We start from the raw sequence: 11410 nt of genomic DNA, 5'->3' as shown, positions 1-11410 counted from the left end.
ATCACATAATAGTCTTCATTTTCTCATGTAATAGGATAATAGGGAGAGAGATGGTGGAACAGCTGGTTGGTGGAGCAGTTAGAACACACACAACATTTATCAATTAAATTTACTGTCTTAAATGAGTATGATTCATGGTGCCCCAAAACAATTACAATAGTAACATTAAAGATTACTGATTATAGATCATCATAACAGATATAATAATATTGAAAAGTTAGAAATATTGCAAGAATTGCCAAAATGTGACAAAGACATGATGTGAGCACATGCTGTTAGAAAAAAAATGGTGCTGATAAAGTTCCTTGCCACAAACCTTCAATTTGTAAAAAAAAAAACAAAAGTAAAAACCCCTCCACAATATCTGCAAAGAGCGAAAAAAGTAAAGAGCAATAAAATGAGGTAATTTGAATTGCACTGTTTCTATGGGAAAATACATTTGGATTTATCAAACACTAGGTTAAAGTGCACATTTGGTTCTGTGTATCATGTACCTAATCTGTTCCAGTGTTCATGTTCTCTATTTCTTGTCCCGTAATTGTTTTTATGATTAAGGCTTTGTAGTGTAGTTTGAGATATGTTCTTCCAGGTCCTCTTCCTTCCCACTTTTTTTTTTTATTAATTCCCTAGCTATTTTTCATCTTTATTCCTCCATTATTATTTCTAGCTCTGTAAAGTGATTCTTTCATAGTTTAAGTGGTATGGCATGAAATAAGTAATTTGTTAGGTTGTAGTGTTGTTTTTATTATATTGGATCAACCTACTCATGAGCAATTAATATTTCTCCAATTATTTAGATCTGTCTTTATTCATATAAAGAGTGTTTTATAATTTTGCTTCATGCAATTCCTGTGTATAACCTGGCAGGCAGACTACCAAGTGTTTTATACTATCTGTGGTTATTTTAAATGGAATTGATTTTTACCTCTTTTTGCAGAATTTTGTTCTCAATACACAGAAAGGCTGATGATTTATGTGGGTTTAATTTGTATCCTAAAATTTTGCTGAAGTCAATTGTTTCAATTAGTTTTAAATTTAAATTTTTTTTTTTTTTGCTTTTTGGAGGGCAATTGGGGTTATGTGACTTGCCTAAAGTCACACAGCTAGTTAAGTGTCTGAGGCTGGATTTGAACTCAGGTCCTCCTGATTCCAGGGCCAGTGCTCTATTCACTGTGCCACCTAGCCGCCCCCAAATTTAACTCTTTAAAGTTCTCTAAGGAAACCATCACATCACCTGTAAAAAATAATAATTATGGTTACTGAACGCAGTAACCATATTTAATGATGATCAACTGTGAATGACTTGGTTATTCTTAGCAATACAATGATCCAAGAAAATCCCAGAGGACTTATGATGAAAAATGCTATCCACCTCCAGAGAAAAAACTGATGGAGTCTGAATGCAAATCAAAACAAAGTTTTTTTTAACCTTATAGATTATTTAGTTTATTAAACCCCAATATTTTACAGGTGAGGAAATACACACATGCACCTGACTTCACATAGCTTTTGTTCCATCTAAAACAAAAAAATATCAGTTCAACTTCAAAATCTGGAACACTCTGCTTTTCTAATTATGTAATGGTGATTTAAAACAACTTGTATATTGGTCAATACAGAATTACACAAATATTTTGTTATGCAGGTGGGTTTGTGTCATGGATATGTACTAATTGGGATCTTCCCATACTGTTCTTAGGCCTGTGTTTCAAGTTATATGCCCCTCTAGCCCCAAGGTATAAAGTGTGGCCTTCTCACACCTTCCCTAAAGAATTTCTGCGAGTGGTTCTTTGCAAAACATTATTTTTTTCTATTTCTAGAAACTTTATTTTTCTTCAGGGTTTTTTGGTCTGTATTTTCTTTCACAACATGACTAATATGTAAACATGTTTTGCATGACTGCACATGTATAACCTATATCAAATCGCTTGCCTTTTTAATAAGGGGAAAGGAGAGGGCAGGAGGAAAAGAATTTGGAAATCAAAATTGAAAAAAAAAGAATGTTAAAAAATTTACATGTAATTGGAAAATTTAAATATTAATTAAAAAATGAAGAGTAGGATGAAATGAGAGGCTTTGCTTCACTACTCCTCTTCCCTCCAAAGGGATTAGTTAGGAAACGGACACAGCAGGAGATTCAGGTTGAACCTGCACAGCAGGAGAATGAAGTTTCCTCCCCATCAACTTTCCTCTTTCTCTTCCCTCAAAGGACAGGTGTAATAGGAGATGGAGGCCTAAAGTTTTCAAAGGATAGTTTGTTCCTCTTTGCACCAGAGGTTCTCTACATCCCATCCGAGAAAATGGACTCCCAGTAGGAGGTGGAAGGTGCTTTGTGCTGGCACATATGGAACTCATTGCTTTGGGGCAAATGGAAGGTGCTTGGTCTGGCCCATTGCCACCTTCCTTCAGGGGACAAGTTGCACCCAGGAGACTAAAGACATAAGTTCATGGTCACAGGAACTCTTGGCCCCTCTTCTCACCTGTGGCTGGCCAGGAAGGAATAACAGGAAATGGTAGATTCCCTGAAAAGGGGGAAGTCTTTTGGGACTGACAGAAGATACCCAACCTGGTCTCTTTTTGTCTTCTTTCAGGGGACATGCTATACTCAACAGGAGATATATAAGGTTGTTTGTTCATTAGGTACCTTCCTTTTTCATTTTTTTAAACATGAGACTGGCCAAGCCCAACCCTAATGAGCAGTTACAGTGTGCTCAACTGATGAAATCCCCCTATAGGCTTTAGTGCATGTACTATGACAAAAGCTATGACTTTTTCTGGCCTACTAACTACAGGGTGAATAAACAGAGCTTCTGACTGACTTCTAAACAAGAATGCAGAGGCAGATAAATTTCTCACATGAGCAACATGGCCTCTCTTTTTCAGCCTGATGGATTTCAGGAAGATATGTTGTGTCTGGATGGGGCCTTAAGTAGTATCCACCTGGCCAACCATGTCCATGGATTTGTTCTTTGCATTGGTTCTTGCTTGTTCTTAGGTGGAGTATTAGACCAGACTCTAACCTTGTGAACTTCAAAACATCAGGGGAGGGAGTTGTCAGAGGTCCAGCAGCCAGATTTTGCCAACAGATGAGCCCCATGAGGACAAAGTCCTAAGCAACCTGCCTGACCCAGCATAGCAAAGAAAGAAAAGCAGTCAAAAGGGAGTGCCAGAAACTTAACCATTGGCTATGCCACATTTGGAAATGAACTTGGTGGGGTGAATGTTTTGCAGTAACTGTTTTTAAGATGAACCCAGTCTTTCCAGGCACTAAGATGGTATAAGAAAATGTCACCAGGTATTGTGGGGAAATACTTTGTAACATCTTACCTTGTTATATTTTCTCAGTATGTATCTTTTTGTAAAAGGTAGTTGATTTATATGGTTAAGTGATAGTGGAGCACTAATCACTGGAGGCTTTCAGTGAGGTAAGGGAGATATAATTGGCTATTCATACTGGAGAAAACACACCAGAATGGAATCATCCCAACTCCTATGGCATTCTCCTAAAGCCCTGGGGGAAAATGTAATCTTGCTCTTGCTGAATAGAATTGGGAAAAGGATCCCCGGTTTCTATAAAGCCTACACTTCACTCTTGAGGGAGATGTCTTATTCTAGGGTCAGAGGTATGTATATTTGTTTCTGAGGAATCCTAGGTGAAAGGGGAGGTGGAATAAACTACTGGTGACATTAATTCCTCCACTGAGAAGACAGGCAATGACAGAAGAATGAACCCAGGTGAATTGTAAGAGCAGGTAAAGGACAAAAGTTAGAGCAGTGGCCCCTGTGGCCTCAGTCAAGTGGTGTTTTAACTAGCCATTGTGCTCGATATGCTTTTGTACTGGCCATCTCTTATGTTTGGTATGTTCTCTTTACTCATCTCCATTATATAGAATCTCTCTGTTCCCTTAAGATATAACTCAAGTCTCACTCTTTAAATGAAGCCTTTCCTGATCCCTTCAATTGCTAGTGCTCTATCAAACTACCCTGTATTTAATCACTTTTTAATATTTGTATTATTTATATTTATGTGTATTTATTGTCTCCCCAAAAGAAGTCTCTTACATCAAGGACTGTATCATTCATCGTATTTGCAACCCCAGCACCTAACACAGTGTCTAGAACACAGTGATATTTTAATAAGTATTTGTTGATTATGTCCCCTTCTTTCCATTTCCACAGTCATCACTTAGATAATTTGAGATCCTCCTCTCCTTTCACCTGGGCTACTGCAATAGTTTCTCTCCTCTTTCTAATCCATTCTCCATATGGCCAAAAAAAATCTTCCTAAGGCACAGGTGTGACCATATAATTTCTCTCTCTCTCTTTTTTTTTTTTTGGCTTTTTGGAGGGGGAAGGGCAGGGCAATTGGGGTTAAGTGACTTGCCCAAGGTCACATGGCTAGTGTTAAATGTCTGAGACTGGATTTGAACTCAGGTCCTCCTAACTCCAGGGCCCGTGCTCTATTCACTGCACCACCTCTATTCACTGCACCACCCTCATATAATTTTTCTTAAGAATTTCTAGTCATTTTCCATGATTCCTAGCATTTAAAAAAATGATGCAGCTTAGAATTTTAAAGCCCTGTATATTTGATTCCTATCATTCCCAATTTATTTCATATTACACCCTTTCATGCATTCTGCATTTCAGCAACGATGTTCTATTAACCATTCTTCCAACTTGGTTATTTTCTCCTTCATCTTCAACTTCCACTATGCCTTTGCATATGCTGTCTTTTATACATGGAGTATGTGTGTATACTTTTATTACTCACCCAGTTAAAATAGCAAGTTTTAGCCTCTTTTTCCTTTCTATGTAAGTATATTTCTTATATTCCCTTTTCTTCCCCTTTTCAAAACAGAACTATTTCACCCCCAGCACTTTCATATTTCTTATTTAATTCCCTTGATTCCCTTTAAGGACATTAAGGTTCTGAAGGGACACTTGTTTCTTTCAATCCATTAGAATGTTAGGACTCCATCAATCTACAGCAACTTCTTTTTTAAAAATTTATTTATTTTTAGTTTTCAACATTCATTTCCACAAAATTTTGAGTTAGTTTTTTCTCCCAGTCTTTCCCCTACCCCACCCCAAAATAGCAAGCCTAATGAATACCCCTTCCCCCAATCTGTTCTCTCTTACATCCTCCCATATTATGCCCCCCCCTCAACTTTCTAGTAGGGCAAGATGGATTTCTATACCCCAGTGCCTGTATATCTTATTTCCCAGTTGCATGTAAAAAAAACAATTTTTTTTAAAACATTTGTTTTTAAAACTTTGAGTTCCAGATTTTTTTCCGTCTTCCCTCCTCACCCACCCCCACTGGGAAGACAAGCAATTTAATATAGGTTGTACATGTGTAGTTACCCAAATCATTTCCATAATTGTTATATTATGAAAGACTAACTATATTTCCCTCTATCCTGTCCCACCCCCCACTTGTTCTAGTTTCTCCTTTGACTCTATCCCTTTTCAAAAATGTTTGCTTCTAACTCTCCTCTCCTCCAATCTGCCCTCCCTTCTATCATCCCCTCTCTTATCCCTACCCCTCTACTTTCCTGTAGAGTAAGATACCCAATTTGAGTGTGTATGTTATTCCCTCCTTAAGCCAAATTCAGTGAGAATACGGTTGTCCCATTCCCTTTCACCTTCCTGCTCTTCCTCTCCATTGTAATAGTTTTCTCTTGCCTCTTTTACATGAGATAATTTGCCCTAATCTATCTCTCTCTTTCTCCCTCTCCCAATATATTCCTCTCACCTCTTAATTTCATTTTAAAGACATCGTCCCTTCATATTCAACTCATCCTGTGCCCTCTATGTATACATGAACATACATATGCCCAAACTCACATATATATTTATATACACATACACCCTCTTATATATATATGTTCCCTTCAACTATCCTCATACTGAGAAAAGTCTTATGAAAGTTACAATTATTATTTTTCCATGTAGGAATGTAAATAGTTCAACTTTAATAAGTTCCTTATGATTTCTTTCTCCTATTTACATTCTCATGCTTCTTGTATTTGAAAGTTAAATTTTCTGTTCACCTCTGTTTTTTTCATCAAGAATGCCTGAAAGTCCTCTATTTCATTGAATGGCCAGATTTCCCTTGTAGCATTATTCTCAGTTTTGCTGGGTAGGTGATTCTTGGTTTCAGTCCTAGCTCCTTTGACCTCCTGGATATCATATTCCAAGCCCTTTGATCCCTTAATTTAGAATCTGCTAGGTCTTGTGTTATTCTGATTGTGTTTCCACAATAATCAAATTGTTTCTTCCTGACTGCTTGCAGTATTTTCTCCTTGACCTGGGAATTCTGGAATTTGGCTATAATATTCCTAAGAGTTTTCTTCTTGAGATCTTTTTCAAGAGGTGATTGGTGAATTCTTTCAATTTCTATTTTGCCATCTGGTTCTAGAATATCAGGGCAATTTTGCTCGATAATTTCTTTCTTTCTTTTTTTTTTTTTAAAGAAATTGGGGTTAAGTAACTTGCCCAAGGTTACACAGCCAGTTCATTTTTGTGTGGATGTTAAGTATCTGAGGCTGGAACTGATCCTGGGTCCTCCCGACTCTGGGGCTGGAGCTCTTACTCACTGCGCCACCTAGTCGCCCTGCTTGATAATTTCTTGAACGATGGTATATAGGTTCTTTTTTTGATCACGGTTTTCAGGTAGTCCAATAATTTTTAAATTATCTCTCTTGGATCTATCTTCCAGGTCAGTGGTTTTTCCAATGAGATTTCACATTGCCTTCTATTTTTTCATTTGTTTGGATCTGTTTTATAGTATCTTGATTTCTCATAAAGTCATTAGCTTCCAATTGCTCCAATGTAATTTTGAAGCAGTTATTCTCTTCAGTAAATTTTTGAAATTCCTTTTCCATATGGCAAATTTGGCTTTTTAAGGTATTCTCCTCATTGCCTTTTTGGGCCTCTTTTTCCATTTGAGTTAGTCTATTTCTTAAAGTGTTATTTTCTTCAGTGTATTTTTTGGGTCTCCTTTAGCAGGCTGTTGACTTGCTTTTCATGATTTTTCTGCATCATTCTCATTTCTCTTCCCAATTTTTCCTCCACTTCTCTTACTTGAGTTTCAAACTCCTTCTTGAGCTCCTCCATGGCCTGTAACCAGTTCATATTTTTCTTGGAGGCTTTTGATGCAGGAGTTCTGACTTTGCTGTGTTTCTCCAGCTCTATACCTTGATCTTTTTTGTCCCCCAAAAAGGATTCTATGGTCTGTTTGTGCTTCCTCTGCTTGCTCATACTGTGAGCCAATTACTTGACCCCTGAGCTCTTTGCCAAGGTAGAACTCTGCTTCCAGAATGGAGAGAGCTTTGTCTCAAATCACTGGGTTTTCGCAGCTGTTGGAGCTATTAGGAGGGCACTGTCTCTAAAGCTCCCATAAGCTCTGGGTCACTGGTCACACACCCCAGGACCACCATCCAAGACCTCGATCCAGATCCAAGCAGGTTAAAATAAAAGCAATTACCCTCTGAATGGTCATTTGGTCCCCCTACAATCTGCAAGTCAGGAGCTCCTGAGGCAGCCATGCGGCATAGCCACTGCACCTCTGCTGCTTCTTGCTCTGGGGGCAGCAGCCAACCAAGCTCTTTGGTTCCCCCCCCTGATTGAACAAAGTTCCACACTGACCTTTTATTTTGTCTTCGGCATTTATGCATTGAAGAATATGGAAACTGCCACAGCTGTTGGTTATTCACTTTCCTGAAGTCTGCTCTGGCTGCTGCTGGTTGGGCCTCCCGGGAGCTAGAACCGTGTAGCTCCTGCAGTACTTCATTCGGCTCCCAGAAGGCTGTGATAGACCTTTCCTGTTGGCCTGCCAGCTGTCTTCAGTGGCAGATTTGTTTCTCTCTGTCACTTTGTGGGTTCTGTAGCTTTAAACTTTGTTTAGAGTAATTTTTTTTAAACAGGTATTAGAAGTGTTTGGAGTTGGAGCCCATGCCAAGTTTGTGCTTCTGTTCCGCCATCTTGGCTCTGCCTACATCAACTTCTAATTACTCAAATTTACCTTTTTAGATTTCTGTGGGCTGTTGTGCTTGTATTTTGAAATTCCAATTCTTCTCTGGTCTTTTAATCAGGAATGCCTGAAAAGCCTTGAATCTAATAAAAATCCATTTTCTCCCCTTCAGGATGACACTCAGCTTTGTATGATATATTATACTTGGTTGTAAACCAATAACTTGTCTTTCTAAATTTTCTATGCCAAGATTTCCTCATATAAGTAATCACTTCTAGGTCTTATGTGATCCTTGGTATTTGAACTCCTTTCTGGATGCTTATAGTATTTTTTGATGTGGGTGCTCTGAATTTTGGTTATAACATTATTAGGACATTTCTTTTTGGGCTCCTTTTGGAAAGTGATAGGTAGATTCTTTCTATTTTTTCCCCTTGCCTTCTAGTTCTTACATATTTAGGCTATTCATGCCTTGAAATAGTGTCCAGCCTTTTTTTATATAATGGTTTTAAAGGAATTCAATGGTCCTTAAATTCTCTCTCCTGGTTTCCTGGTCAGTTGCTTTTGATAGCTTACATTTTCTATTTTTTTTTTCAGTCTTTTGATTTTGTTCTAATTTCTTGCTATCTGATGGAATAACTGATTTCTATTTGGTCTATTCCAGTTTTCAGGGAGTCCATTTTATATACTCTTCCCAATTCTTTTATCCAGAACTTTTAATCAATAAAAGTCTTAATTTATTTTAGTTATTCATGTAATCCTTGGGGAAAATCCATTCTTTCTTTTGAGCTGATGTTTGCATTTGTTGTAACTTTTTTCTTTTTGGAGATCTCTAGGTTCACAATAATTTTTGATAATGGTTGGTAATTAAAAAAAAATTACTTACCTCTCCTTCCTACTTTAGTTGCTGAATTGGGGCTCTGTGCCATGGTCAGGCTCTGCCCTCAGTGCTGCCTTTGCCTAAGGTGGTCTGTCCTGCATGGTCTCACCCTGGGGCCCTTGAGTTGGGTTTGGGTTTTTTTTTTTTTACTTCCACCTCCTAGGGCTAGACTTCTTTGGATCTTTTGAAGTTCAGAGCACTGGATATTCAGGGCCCTCTCTGGCATCTCAGGACAGATTGTTAGGGACAATTGTATGATGGTAATTGTTTAAGAACTGACTCTCCAAGGAAAAAAGTACACAGGACATACTTTTAAATTTAATCTGCATTATTAACTTTTTTTTTCTCACTTAAGCCTAGAATATTAACAACATAAATCATGTAAGCTGATTTCTTTTTTTTTGCTTTTTTAAGGGGGGAATATGGCAATTGGGGTTAAGTGACTTGCCTAAGGTCACATGGCCAGTAAGTGTTAAGTGTTTGAGGTTGGGATTTAAACTCAGGTTCTCCTGACTTCAGGGCTGGTGCTCTATTCACTGTGCCACCTAGCTGACCCAAGTAAGCTGATTTCTGAGGTAAAAATACACACACTGACAATTTAATAATTAGCTCTTGAGGGTGAATTCCAGTTGGCCCCAGCAATTCCCTGGTTAGATCCCAGAATCCCAGACTGTCCTGGTCTGAATGCCAGCAATGCTTAGGAGTCACAGCTTCCTTGTACTTTCAAGGTCCTCACCTTGTGCTTTCTCAGAAGAGCTCTTGTTGCTAAAGGGCAGCCTTTTAAGCTATACATGTAGCTATTTGGCTGTCTCTTGTCACCCTGAGAATTTATGTTGGGATGATGTTGGCTTTACTGGTGGGGGTACCCCTCTTCCTATGGCTTTTCGACTTCTGGCTTCTTATGTAGTTCTGAAGTGGAAGACGTCACTATAGTTTCTCCTTGAATCATCATGCAATTTGATGCAAACTTCGGGATTTTGCTGGTTGGTCTGTCTCTGTGATCTTGGCAGGAATTCAGTAGTGTTACTTTCTATTGGCTCAAGTTTGAGTCCTATCTATTTCCATTAACTTGCAAATAAAACTGTTCATGTTTTGAAACTTGAGAACTTGCATAATTTTAAAGGGAACAGAGGCTACCTTTGGAGAATCTTAGATACCAATACTTCCAGATCATTTGGATAGGGGCCACAAATTAGAGAAATGAGGGTTCTGCAAAGTGGGCCCTTAGTGTTCAGAGGGGGCCTCTGGTGGAAATTTTACACATACACCCCTCTATTTTACATACCCATTTTACATTACATCTTCCTTCTAATCTGTCTCAGATATGATCACAAACTTGTAAAATAAAGTGGTGTGTTGTTGCTTGGTCAGGTTTGACCCTTTGTGACCTCATTTGGAGTTTTCTTGGCAAAGACATTGGGAATTATTTGCCATCTCCTTCTCCAGTGGATCCATTCTGTCAGACAATCAGAGGTTAGGTGACTTGCCCAGGATCACACAGTGTGAGACTGAGCTCTGTCCTGACTCCAGGCCCAGTGCCCTTCTCCACTGAGCCACTGGCTGCCTTCCAACACTAATAACACATTTTACATCATACCTTCCTTCCACCTGCCTCAGATATTATCACAAACTTAGTGTTTAAGTCAATGGTTGTAGTCATACAGTTAGTAATGACTCATTAAAAGTGCTAAAGCTAAAAGCTAAAATTAAGACTAGGCTAGACAATGGTCATTGAAAGAAAGCCAAACTCAGGGGTAGAGTCATCATAGAAACCATCAAAACACCTAAGCCTGCAGGCACTTTCTGCCACAGTTCTGGGTCCCCCTCTGACTTCACAGGGCTCTCTGGACATTTGTTTTCTGCTTCACCACCGTAAGTGAAGGACCGGGCGTAATAAATTCCATCTCACTGGTTAACTAATGGTTGGATGGAGGCACAGAGGATGGAGTCCACCCAGCCCAGTGCCTTCCTCTTAAAGGCTGGGTCCAGAGAGGTGAAGAGACTAGCCTCGGGCCAACACAGGTCTTTAGGTGACAACAGGTCTGAAGACCCCAGATCCCAGGTCGCGGGTCTGTGGTGGCGGACCCGGTGTCGGACTGGACTGCCCCGGCTTTGGGGACCCTGGGGGTGCCGAGGGAAGGAGCATGACTGCGCGCGCGCGTTAGGGGATAAGTCTAGAACAGGGACAAACGCTGGAAGACACCCCCCTCTCCCCCCAGTCTCCCTTTCCTCATTCACCTCTCACCTCCAACAACCCTCCGCACCCTTGGGCTTCTCTCCTTGGAGGGAAAGTGGATGAAGGCCTTCGGACGCGAGTGTTGTGTGCGCAGGAGAGGATGGAGGAGGATGTGTGTGTTGTATTATGTCGTGCGTGTGTCGCGCGTGTGTGCACGCGCGCTCGCTGTGCCCGCGTGGATGAGGGCAGCCGTGCGGCGCGTGCTCGCTCCCCGGCCGGAGGGCGGCCGTAGTTCGGGCGCGCGCCTCTGTCGCCGAGCTGCCCCGCCCCCTTCCTTGCCCTGGAAGGAGCCCGGGAGCCGCCGGCGCGCGCGCGCGGG

The 11410-nt window shown here is 40.1% G+C and overlaps 1 long non-coding RNA gene across 1 annotated transcript; it reads right to left on the bottom strand.

Annotated features, from left to right (window-relative positions):
- Positions 1 to 7297: 7297 nt before the first annotated feature.
- Positions 7298 to 11380, bottom strand: LOC138165926 (uncharacterized). The gene is made up of 2 exons (XR_011169492.1): positions 11101 to 11380; positions 7298 to 9850 (listed from the first exon to the last, which is right to left on the bottom strand). It is a non-coding gene; the product is annotated as an uncharacterized lncRNA (long non-coding RNA).
- Between the last annotated feature and the right edge of the window lie 30 nt (positions 11381 to 11410).

Source organism: Petaurus breviceps, unplaced genomic scaffold (assembly GCF_028583685.1).
Source record: "Petaurus breviceps papuanus isolate PSGF00001 unplaced genomic scaffold, PetGlider_PUasm1.0 216, whole genome shotgun sequence".
NCBI lineage: Eukaryota > Metazoa > Chordata > Mammalia > Diprotodontia > Petauridae > Petaurus > Petaurus breviceps.
Note: the sequence above shows the minus strand (reverse complement) of the source record. Positions and strands in the feature narration are given on the sequence as shown.